The sequence below is a fragment of the Schistocerca gregaria genome, chromosome 7 (genome assembly GCF_023897955.1).
Source record: "Schistocerca gregaria isolate iqSchGreg1 chromosome 7, iqSchGreg1.2, whole genome shotgun sequence".
NCBI lineage: Eukaryota > Metazoa > Arthropoda > Insecta > Orthoptera > Acrididae > Schistocerca > Schistocerca gregaria.
Genome location: NC_064926.1, coordinates 310,817,053 through 310,830,482, shown reverse-complemented (window position 1 = coordinate 310,830,482; position 13,430 = coordinate 310,817,053).

Here is a 13,430-nt window from a genome sequence, read left to right as displayed (position 1 = left end):
CAAAAGTTTTTTTTTTTTTTCAAAATATTTCACACGTTATGGACTGATTCCAGGAGTCTTCAATACACTAAGATTGCAGCCAACCGGTTGCATAAGTTTGGTACAAAAACCTTAATCAGGTTTCGACACCACTAAGGGTATCTTCTTGGGAAGTAAGGCACATAAACTGCGGAACGATAAAAATGTAAATATAAATGATAAGCTAAAAAGCTGAAGTCGAACAGAAAAAAGTATGAAATAAAATCTTCCATGGAAACAGTAAAAAATGTTACAATAGGTTCAACTTGTTGAAAGAGCAGACATTAGAGGGACTTTGTTGTTGTTGTTGTGGTCTTCAGTCCTGAGACTGGTTTGATGCAGCTCTCCATGCTACTCTATACTGTGCAAGCTCCTTCATCTCCCAGTACCTACTGCAGCCTACATCCCTCTGAATCTGCTTAGTGTATTCATCTCTTGGTTTCCCTCCACGATTTTTACCCTCCACGCTGCCCTCCAATGCTAAATTGGTGATCCCTCGATGTCTGAGAACATGTCCTACCAACCGATCCCTTCTTCTAGTCAAGTTGTGCCACAAACTCCTCTTCTCCCCAATTCTATTCAATACTCCTCATTAGTTATGTGATCTACCCATCTAATCTTCAGCATTTTTCTGTAGCACCGCATTTCGAAAGCTTATATTCTCTTCTTGTCCAAACTATTTATCGTCCATGTTTCACTTCCATACATGGCTACTCTGCATACAAATACTTTCAGAAACGACTTCCTGGCACTTAAAGCAATACTCGATGTTAATAAATTTCTCTTCTTCAGAAATGCTTTCCTTGCCACTGCCAGTTTACATTTTATTCCTCTCTACTTCGACCATCATCAGTTATTTTAATCAAAATATCCACGGGTGTACTGCCGGTCTGTAGTGTCCAACGGGCACAATATTTCGGCGATCAAACATGTCGCCATCATCAGGTGAACTGACGGACTGAGCTCCTGTGAACGTGCTGGCACGGAGATCCGTACGCTATGGCTGCTCAGGGGGAACTGGGTTCGGTCGTTTTTTTTTTATTTTTATAAAGGATGGGGCCCCTCCACGCCCGCACCAACGTGGTGACCAAACCAAAAGTTCTGTCACCTCCGTAAGCATGTTAGTTTTGAATCAGGCGTCACAGGATGCAGGCCGTGATGTTGTCCATGCGTCTGAGTAAGACTACTCATTAACATGGTCCATCAGGAGATAGAAGTGGTCGAAAGCGATCGAAGGGTAGCGGTTGTAAGGGCAGAGGGAAAAAAGTGCCAAGGCCAGCGCCAAGGGAAAAAAACCTCTGCGACAGTAGGACGGGTAGTAAGGGCAGTAGCGGCTTGCTAGCTGCGACAGAGCATGCAAGGTGAGGTCGGTTAGCGTGAGGTATCGTGCATCGTTACCTATGTGCTGCGTGTCCGTTAGCTGGGTCAGTCCGGGTGCTGCGGCTGGGCTCGCTTGTAGTCTCCTGGGCCGGCCGCAGTGGCTTCCTCCCTGTAACATAAGAGTTCGGCGCGGCAACGCATGCGTTGCTGTTAGGCCCTCTGCTGCGCCTTGTCGTCGGAGACTTGGTGCAGCTTCATCAGGCTGGTGCAGAACGGCAGCGAGGCTACCGTTCAGCGTCCTCTTCTACTGCTCGCCGCAGCCCTTTCGCAATGTAGCTTCAAAGAGATACTGACGTCGAGATACTGGGACAGCGTTGTTAGAGAGGCCATCGAAATTCGCACCAATGACGACCTCATAAACCGTGACTGTGGCTATAATCTTAGCAACGCTTGGGAACCAGCGATTGGGTTAATCAAGAGTAAATCGAGCAAACGCATAGTTGTGACGACCACGGCGGACAGAGCCATCACACCGACGTCATCTCAGACGCCGTCGCAATCTGTTCCACCGCGCTACCGTGGCGCGGGGCGCGGACGGCGGAGGGAGCGCGCCGCGGGCGGAGGGTATTTAAATCGGCCGCCGCCGCCACCGAACCCAGTTCCCCCTGAGCAGCCATAGCGTACGGATCTCCGTGCCGGCACGTTCACAGGAGCTCAGTCCGTCAGTTCACCTGATGTTGGCGACATGTTTGATCGCCGAAATATTGTGCCCGTTGGACACTATAGACCGGCAGTACACCCGTGGATATTTTGATTATCAAATACGCCGGGAGAAACTCAAGAATCACATCAGTTATTTTGCTCCCCAAACAGCAAAACTTCTTTACTACTTTAAGTGTCTCATTTCCTAATCTAGTTCCTGCAGCATCACCCGACTTAATTCGACTACATTCCATTATCCTCGTTTTGCTTTTGTTGATGTTCATCTCATACCCTCCTTTCAAGACACTGTCCATTCCGTTTAACTGCTCTTTCAAGTCCTCTGCTGTCTCTGTCAGAATTACAATGTCATCGGCGATCCTCAATGTTTTTATTTCTTCTCCATGGATTTTAATACCTACTCCGAACTTTTATTTCCTTTCCTTTACTGCTTGCTCAATATTGGGAAGAATATCATTGTGGCACCATAATCAGCTTGAACGGTGCCTTGTTGACAACTTTGGTCCATGGCTTCGTGGGATCTGCTTCACGGTTGAAACCTACCATCAGCCCTTACTAACTTAAATCAGGACTCATCTACCCAGACCTCGGTTTTCCACTCATCTAGCGTCCAACCGAAATGGTTACGACCCCAGGAGAGGCACTGCAGGCGATGTGCTGTGAGCAAAGACTCTCACGACGGGACAGTCATCTGTTGCCACAGCCTATTGACGCCAAATTTCGCCACATAGTCCTAACGGATACGGTCGTCGAACATCGCAGATTGACTTCTGTGGTTGTTTCACTAAGTAATGCTTGTCTATTAGCACTGACGACTCCACGCAAACGGCGCTACTTACCTGAAGTCAGTTAGCCATTGCGTTGTTTACGGTGATAGGTGTTCTACATCCACATCTACATCCATACTCCGCAAGCCACCTGACGGTGTGTGGAGAACGGTACCTTGAATACCTCTATCGGTTCTCCCTTCCATTCCAGTCTCGTATTGTTCGTGGAAAGAAAGATTGTCGGTATGCCTCTGTGTGGGTTCTAATCTCTCTGATTTTATCATTATGGTCTCTTCGCGAGATATACGTAGGAGGGAGCAATATACTGCTTGACTCTTCGGTGAAGGTATGTTCTCGAAACTTCAACAAAAGCCCGTACCGAGCTACTGAGATTCTCTCCTGCAGAGTCTTCCACTGGAGTTTATCTATCATCTCCGTAACGCTTTCGCGATTACTAAATGATCTTGTAACGCAGCGCGCTGCTCTCCGTTGGATCTTCTCTATCAACCCCACCTGGTATGGATCCCACACTGGTGAGCAATGTTTAAGCACTGGGCGAACTAGTGTACTGTAACCTACTTCCTTTGTTTTCCGATTCCATTTCCGTAGGATTCTTCCAATGAATCTCAGTCTGGCATCTGCTTTACCGACGATCAACTTTATATGATCATTCCATTTTAAATCACTCCTAATGCCTACTCCTAGATAATTTGTGGAATTAACTGCTGCCGGCCGGAGTGGCCGTGCGGTTCTAGGCGCTACAGTCTGGAGCCGAGCAACCGCTACGGTCGCAGGTTCGAATCCTGCCTTGGGCATAGATGTGTGTGATATCCTAAGGTTAGTTAGGTTTAATTAGTTCTAAGTTGTAGGCGACTGATGACCTCAGAAGTTAAGTCGCATAGTGCTCAGAGTCATTTGAACCAAGCCAATTAACTGCTTCCAGTTGCTGACCTGCTATAATGTAGCTAAATGATAAGGGATCTTTTTTTCTGTGTATTCGCAGCACATTAAACTTTTCTACATTGAGATTCAATTGACATTCCGTGCACCATGCGTCAATTCGTTGCAGATTCTCCTGCATTTCAGTACAATTTTCCATTGTTACAACCTTTCGATATATTACAGCATCATCCGCAAAAAGCCTCAGTGAATTTCTGATGTTATCCACAAGGTGACAAGGTTGCCCGAAATCTGGTATCCTCGCCGCAGTCTTGATACAGCAGTTCTCGGAATACCGAATTCCCTAACAATTTCCCAATGGCATGTCCCATGCAACTATCTCCAGCTACCCTTCTAATGACGTCGGAAACCTCCTCTTAATAATCACTTGAGTCCAAATAACAGCTCCTCCAAATAGGTGCCCTTTACACACTGTTTGCAAGATACTACCGACATAAGTACGATAAGGTAAGGTATCTGGCACTATTTTCAAAGACACATTTTTATTAGAGTAAAAAACAAAAAAAATTGCAATTAATTTTATTAAGTAACTACATAAACGAACCACATTTTATAAGTGTATTACAGTCTTCTCAACATTGACACTGTTCGTATTGTACATAACATTGAAGCATATACAAGAAGAAAATTTTGCAATAAATACGGTTATGCCACAGTAGCGCTAAAGGTAACTTTGCAAGACAACGTTCATTCAGCGTACTGCATAAGTCCTCATCTTCGGAACTTGAATGTGCACCTCTGCTTACTCGTCGTTAATTGACTCGTGAACAACACTGCCAGTTCCTATCGTATAACGTTGCGGGTGACGAGAAATTTTGTCTTCATAATAACATAAGGAAAAGAAAGGAATGGTTGAGCTCAAACAGAGCAGCAACTCCCCTACAAAGATCTGCTCTCATCCATAAAAGGTAATTTTACGCATCTGGTGGAACAGCGGTAGTGTGGTGTATTATGAATTGCTTCCCCGAGGTGAAAACATCACTGCTGATATTTGTTGTCAACAACTGATACGTCTTGCAGACGCAGTCCACGAAGAACGTCCATGAAGATTGCGTGAAGTGATGCTTCTCCAAGATAACGTCCGCCCGCATTGTGCTATACCGCCAAAAAACACTACACAAGAACTGGGTTGGGAAGTCATTCCGCGTCTGCCTTATTCACATCATATTACGCCCTCGGCGTTTCACTTTTTCCGCTCTCTTTCGAATAACCTCCAAGGAACTTCCCTTCCAGATGAAAATGCAATCCGCACACGGCTCGACGAGTTCTACACCTCAAAACCACACTATTTCTACAGTCGGGGAATCGGAAAGTTACTGCATCGTTGGCAGACTGTTGTAAATAGTGAATGAGAATATACTGTTTTACTGATGACTAAAGTCTCTGCTATGGGTACATGTTGTGTTTATTAAACTTATGGAAAAATGCAAAGAACTTATACGCCACCCCAATAATAAAATCAATCGTTCTTGAGACACGGAAGTAGCTTATCGGCGACGTCTTTTACTACCTATACTGAAGACGTTGCTAGACAATTGAAAATCAAGGTCAATTAAGGAATTAAATGAACCACATATCTGAATAAGAACCATGCTCATTGACGCCCAAATAATTTTACAAGAGAGTGCGGCCGGTCTGCGAAGGGCAACATATTGTTTGGGATAGTTATGCAAAGACTACAATTTTAATATTTTCTCACAGAAAGTCTAAGATTACGGATTTTCAAAGAAAAGTCCCTTTATGGTCAAAAATAGTACTCAATGGTCCTGTTTTATGACTATTCACCCTTTGTAACATCGTAGGTAGCTCCATAGGGTAACAGGTAGAAATTGATATTAAGACTACATTAAACATGAGATAATACAATACAAAGAAAGTACACAAAGCAACAAAAACTTTTAGAAAGTAATGGCCACACCTGTTTTGCTGCATCAGAGGGTTAGTAGAAAGACGAAATGTGTATACTGCCAACTGAAATTAAATTTGTCTGACGGCTAAAATGTTACAATCTAAACTATCAGACAAGAAATAAATTCATATGATCAGATTTGGGACTTCATTCAATTAACGAATTATTAAAACAAAGGAGATTAAATGTTTGGAACGTATCGATGGACAGTGAGATAGAAGACTAATGAAGTAAATACGGTTCTGTGGAACTTCAGTGGAAATAAACTAACGTGATCACAAAGAAAATGGGTCTGAGCACTATGGGACTCAACATCTTAGGCCATAAGTCCCCTAGAACTTAGAACTACTTAAACCTAACTAACCTAAGGACATCACACACACCCATGCCCGAGGCAGGATTCGAACCTGCGACCGTAGCAGCCCCGCGGTTCCGGACTGCAGCGCCAGAACCGCACGGCCACCGCGGCCGGCTAACGTGATCACAGCTGTTTAGCTTATAGCCCTAATAAGCCGAAGCAATTTGCGATATCACCGTATGTACTGCGTCCGGTGCGTCGAATTGATGGTTCTCGTACTCGTCTGTGACGATGGAAGAACTCCAGCGACAAGTAAACTCTTTCAGATACTAGGACGCCGGAAGGGGGTCCTCTGACTAATATACTCTACTACTGCCTTCTCCTCTCTGTGTTCTACAGACGATAAACGCGAACTCCCAAGCACAAGGACGGAGCTCAGATAACATTTCAACCTGAGTATAGGCAGAAAATGTGCTCTCAATTACTGTACGCTGCGTACTCAACGACGTCTTCCAAGCCGGACGCGAAGTCCAGAATCGTATTCGCAACATTACAGTGCCTAACTGTTGTAACTATAAGCTCTCCTGAGAGAAAAGACAGCAAGTACGTGTGTACCAACGAAGTTGATATCGAGCGACCGTCACACACGGGAGCTCACCACTGAAGACCTCGTCTCTTCACCGCTGGCTCACCAACAAGGTCTGGCCCCCACCTTCGTAATTCCGAAAACGAATTATATTCCCGAAACCACGGAATATTCTCCCTCTCTACCGATTATTCCGAACGCCGACCAACCATATTTTAGTCTTTTGTCGTCCAGCGAGGAAGAACCTATACGCGCACAATGGTACGCTTCTGAGTAAAAATCTTTCGAAATAAACCGGTCTCCTTGGTTTCCGAGGTGCCTCTTCTTCGTTCCTCTCACCTGCGTCCAAGATTTGCAGAGTTCCCGGTTATCCCTCCGGTCCTGCTACAATAGCGGCCAGCCGTCACCCTACTGTGTTCCAGAGCTCAGGTACCACGACGTCCATCTAGCTACTTCCTATTTTTAAGCAGGAGCAACACCTGTGAGGGCCTTCCACCCAGATCTTGAGTTCTGTCTGCCGTTTCATCTCCACTGGCGTGCCAACCTCTACTAGTATAGGCAATCATTCATTACACCGATCTGTCACCTTTCACGCAATAAGCGTTAACAATTATTTACAAGGCGTACGTGGCAGTGTTGTTCTCCTTTAAACATTCGTATATAAGATGTACAACCTATCAAATGATATCAAATTGTGGTTGTAGTTCACGGCGAAGTATGTAGATGAGTGCTTGTAAGGTGCGAAATTATTGCCAGCTTACAATCTAATGTAATTTAACGCGGTTCCGTTATTTACTGTCCGCCATGGACCCGATGACTATCAGTAACACGATAGAACTACCGTCGAATTGCCACAGGGATAACATTTTCCTTATTATGTTCCCGCAGAATTCTGCAATCGTGTTATAAACATAGAGAAAAAAGAAAACGGTCACGTCCCGTTTGTTCATCCAAAAGAGTCTCCCTTAACTGCTAGGAAGCTCGTACTCATAAATCAATGACAGGTCGTTAGCCTGTCCGTAATTTCCAGGGACGTTTCACGGAAACACCGACACAGTCGTTATGGCTGTTGTAATACGGAGTCGTTTGCAGACGTGCATGTATGAGTTGTACGTCTGCTGTGTTCAGAGTTACGTCATAATGCGCGCTGGCAAGGCAGCACGCCCACACACGTAGGCTGGCTCTGAAATTGGCTTTCCGGCCCCATCCGACGATTCTCCGACATGCACCGAGGTAGTCTCTAGCCTGGACTTACACACTGGGGACCAACTTACTGCCATTTTAGTTCCTTTCAATTAGACTTCTTACCGAACAACCTTTATCGGCATTCCACACTCCTCAATCATCACAGTAATTGGGAGCATTTCTGCTTTGCGTTTCAGTTATTTTTGCGATTTCTGACTCATTTCGGCTATCTCACCCGTTGTTGGTTCTCTGTTTCTCTTCTAAGGCAACAATCAAGTCACCAATAGTTTATTACTTATACATCCATGTCCGTAGAGAAAAGGTAAGGCACATTCTCACGTCGTTCTTTCACACTATCTGTTTCGTTTTTAAAGTCTCTTAGCACTGCTCATTCGTGCTCTGCTAGCTCTTAGAAAACATAAACAAATGGCTATACCAGCAGCTGGAAAATAGTTACTGTGAAATTTCGATATACATTCCGTTTCATGCTATTTGAAAGTCGCTATGAATTCATCTAGCGATATAAAAATTCTAGGGCATTTAAAGCAGTGTCTGCTGAACTATTCTGTCTGATAGAATATCTTAGATTCTATTCCTTAATTTACTCATATCGAACAAAATGTAGACTCCTATTCATGAAGAAAGTAGATGAACCGTCTGCGAAACATAATCTCATAGATGTGAGATTTTGTAACAGTATGTGATGTGGCTACCATCTGTATACTAAGTTACGACAACTCTGAAACAGAACACTCTCAAATTTTACCATGAGTGAGAAGTGTGGGCTCAAAGTATTTTCATCGGGGGGAATGCAGTGGGGAAGCCAGTGGGCATTCTAGCGAGATCCTCTCGTGGGAGTGCAGAATCTGTTGTAGAAATAAACTGATAAAGGAGCAGGAGCGTGAGAACTGTGCCCTTCACGTGCAGTTACAACACACAAAGGAGGAACTAGATATGTTGAGGAGGGTGAAAGGTGATGGGAATGGGAACTAGCAGTTGCCAAGAAAGCAGCTATACTTTGTGTATATGCAATAGATTTGACCAACTGTCAGAGTTGAGTGGAGAGGAGCCTCCTGTACTAGCTGTAGGTGTAGGAAACATGCAGCAGTCCTCAGCAGTTAGAAGGCATAGGTCATTTCCAAAGTCCAACAGAAAGAAGGTTCTGCTGCTAGGTAGTTCGCGCGGTAGAGGCGTGGGTCAGCAGTTGCAGAAAGTGTTGGGAAGTGAGTACTAGGTCACCAGCATTGTGGAGCCTAGTGCAGAGTTGGCTCAGGTGACTGACAGCTTGGAGGAATTATGTAGGAATTTCACTAAGGAGGTTCAGGTGGTGATTGTGGCTGGAGCAGGGAACAGTCTTGATGGGGACGGGATATATGATGTAGGCGGTGACCTAGTAAAGATAGCTACTCAAACTGGTGGCACTGACGTGCATTTCGTGCAACTGTTTCAGCGTCATGATCGGCCTCATCTTAATGCTGCTGTTAGGCGCGTTAACATGGACCTCGAGGGGGCACTGATGGTAGAGGGCGTGGGTCACATTTCAATGGTGCCATTTGAGTCTATCAGTAGATCGGGTTTCACTAGGCATAGGGTGCACCTCAATAGGTACTGGAGAGAAAGCTGGCAAAGCTTATAGGTGACAGTGTAGTGGGTGGTTATGGGATCACTCTTGGAAAAATTCCTGTAGTAGCTGGTGTTAGAGCTGCACCTTTTTTAGATTGAAATCAGTTGATAGGTATGCCTGCTTAAAGGAAGTCCTTCTAACTAAGGGCTCACCTTCAGAGAACGTCATGTTTCCAAGTAGAGAACGAATTATCATATTTCATCAAAATATAAGAGGTATTAGAGATAAAGTTACTGAACTGCTTATAGATGTTGACTGAAATTATTGATATATCGGAGCACCGCTTAATAATTCTTCAATTCAGAGGCTTCCTTTACCAGGATACAGATTAGCTGACTGTTTTCCAAGGAGTTTCTTGCAGTGTGGTGGAGAGGACAAGAACGTAAAAAACAGTATTCCATTTGAATCCATAGACGTATCACGGCACTGCACTGAACAGATATTCGAATGTTGTGCAGGGACAGTTGACTTTAGTGAAACTAAACTTCTAATTGGTAATTCATTTTTGCACCACTGATAGGAACTGGAAGGTATCTGTTCCTTGTATCATATGATCCATATCCTCCATGGTGTGGTGTAAGTGTCTCACACTGCCACAAATGTATGATATCTATCCAACCTGTACAATGTAAGCTTCTTCAGTTGAGCAGGTGGATCTGGAGTTTTCAGAAAGTAAGAATCTACAACTTCCTTTAAGTAGAAACTATCTCCTTGAGCAACCCTTACAAGCTCAAATGGGTTAGATTTTTTTCGACGTTATGGTAGTATGTTATTGTACTGCTCTCTAATTTCTACAGTCTCCACAAATTTTATTTTGTAGACCAATGCGAAAACTTAATATAACTTCGTCCACGTACTTTCACATGTCCAATACTTTCATCTTTAGCCTTCGCTTGTTTCTTAACACCTCTTGCGCCGGTAACTTCATTATCGATATTGAAAAGCATTTATGCACACAAATCACAATACAATAATGTAACAAAACCAACAATGGAGGTAGATTTCTTCTTTATCAGGGTAGCCAACATTTACAAAAGAACACCCTTTGGCAAGGGACATGCACTACTGACCATTAAAATTGGTACACCACGAAGATGACATGCTACAGACACGAAATCTAACCGACAGGACGATGATGCTGTGATGTGCAAATGATTAGGTTTTCAGAGCGTTCACACAAGGTTGGCGCCGGTGGCAACACCTACAACGTGCTGACATGAGGAAAGTTTCCAACCGATTTCTCATAGACAAACAGTCGTTGACCGGCGTTGCCTGGTGAAACGTTGTTGTGATGCCTCGTCTAAGAAGGAGAAATGCGTAACATCACGTTTCCGACTTTGGTAAAGGTCGGATTGTAGCCTATCGCGATTGTGGTTTATCGTATCGCGACATTGCTGCCCGCGTTGGTCGAGATCCAATGGCTGATAGCAGAATATGGAATTGGTGGGTGCAGGAGGGTAATACGTAACGCCGTGCTGGATCCCAACGGCCTCGTATCACTAGCTGTTGAGATGACAGACATCTTGTTCGCAAAGCTGTACCGGATCTTGCAGCCACGTCTCGACCCCTGAAACAACAGATCGGGACGTTTGCAAGACAACAATCATCTGCACGAACAGTTCGACAACGTTTACAGCAGCATGGACTATGAGCTCGGAGACCATGGCTGCAGTTACCCTTGACGCTGCATCTCAAACAGGAGCGCCTGCGACGGTGTACTCAACGACGAACCTGGGTGCACGAATGGCAAAACGTCCTTACTTCGGATGAATCCAGGTTCTGTTTACAGCATCATGATGGTCGCATCCGTCTTTGGCGACAACGCGGTGAACGCACATTGGAAGCGATGGTATGGGGTACCATTGGTTACAAGTCTCGGTCACCTCTTTTGGAATTGACGGCACTTTGAACAGTGGACGTCACATTTCAGATGTGTTACGACCCGTGGCTCTACCTTTCATTCGATCCCTGCGAAATCCTACATTTCAGCAGGATAATGCACGACCGCTTGTTGCAGGTCCTGTACAGGCTTTACTGGATACAGAAAATGTTCGACTGCTGCCCTGGCCAGCACATTCTCCAGATCTCTCACCAATTGAAAACATCTGGTCAATGATGGCCGAGCCACTGGCTCGTCACAATAAGCCAGTCACTACTCTTGATGAACTGTGGTATTGTGTTGAACCTGCATGGGCAGCTGTACCTGTACACGCCATCCAAGCTCTGATTGATTCAATGCCCAGGCATATCAAGGCCGTTATTACGGCCAAAGGTGTTTGTTCTGGGTACTGATTTCTCAGGATCTATGTCTGTCTGTGATCGATGACTGTCTGTGAGGCCTGGCACTAAGTTGACGTTCCAAAACATGCCAAAGGCGTTCTATAGGATCCAGGCCAGGACTCTGTGAAAGCCAGTCAATTACAGGGATGTTATAGGCGTGTAACCACTCCGCCACAGGCCGTGCATTACGCACAGGTGCTCGATCGTGCTGTCGATACAGTCGCCATACCCGAATTGCTGTTGAACAGTGCGAAGCAAGAAGGTGCTTAAAACATCAATGTAGGCCTGTGCCGTGATAGTGCCATGCAAAACAACAAGGGGTGCCAGCCCCCCTCCATGAAAAATACGGCCACTCCATAATACTACCAACTGTGAATTTTACTGTTGGCGCTACACGAGATGGGAGATAACGTTCACCGGGCATTAGTCACACCCACACCCTGCCATCGGATCGCCACATTATGTACCGTGGTTAGTCACTCCACACAACGTTTTTCCACTGTTAAATCGTTCAATGTTTACGCTCCTTACAACAAGCGTGGCGTCTTTGCCTTTCACCGGCGTGATGTGTGACTTGTGAGCAGCCGCTCGACCATGAAATCACAGTTTTCTCACCTCCCGTCTAACTGCCATAGTACTTGCAGTGGATCCTGATGCAGGTTGGAATTCCTGTGTGATTATCTGGATAGATGTCTGCCTATTACACATTACGACCCTCTTCAAAAGTCGCCGGTCTCTGTCAGTCAACAGACGAGGTCGGCGTGTACGCATTTGTGCTGTACGTGTCCCTTCACGATTCCACTTCACTGTCACATCGTTAACAGTGGACCTAGGAATGGTTAGCAGAGTGGAAATCTCGAGTACAGGCGTATTACACAAGTGACAGCGAATCATGTGACAACTTTCGAAGTCCGTGAGTTCCGCGGAGCGCCCCATTCTGCTCTCTGATGACGTCTAATGACTACTAAGATCGCTGATATGGATTACCAGGCAGTAGGTGGCAGCACAATGCGCCTAATATGAGAAACGTATGTTTTTGGGGATGACCGGATACTTTTGATCACATAGTGTAAAAGCTCTAGAAGACATCTTGAAAGTTACCGCACAAGAAACGAGGTACACAGGTTAACACTACAATAGATGCAGAAAACAATAAAATTTACGCTGTTGGCATTAAAATTGTAATAGTAAGAAGGATAGCAATTAACGAAATTTTACTAAGTGCCCAGGATAGTAGCAGTAATCTATGGTTGAATCTGTAGATAACTTAGAACTACACATAGTGCAAAATTTTATACATATAGGTGCCACCAACAGCAGTGACAGTATTTTTTATCCGGCTCAGTATTGAGCCCATCTTTGCTGAAGCCATTTGATGCTGTTTCAACTCTATGGCAGAATTGCGGTTAGAGACTAGTAGAAATTGACGGCACGCTAGTCTCTCGACAACCTCTGGCTAGATGGTATCAGAAAAGATCTGGAGAACGTGCTGACCGGGACAGCAGTCGAGCACTGTGTGTATCGAGGTAGGCCAGGGTAGCATAGGCAATGTGCAGTCTTGCGTTATCTTGTTGAAAGATAACGTCACGGACACTTTGAAGACAGGACACAGCTGCCGGTCTTAAAACGTCAGAAATCTAACGGCTGTCGCCCAAACTACCAGCTTCGTGAACCAAAGATGATCGTGTTGTATATATACGAGATCGCCCATACCTTGACGTCTGGTGCTGGAATCATGTGACGATGACAAATTCAATCTGGAA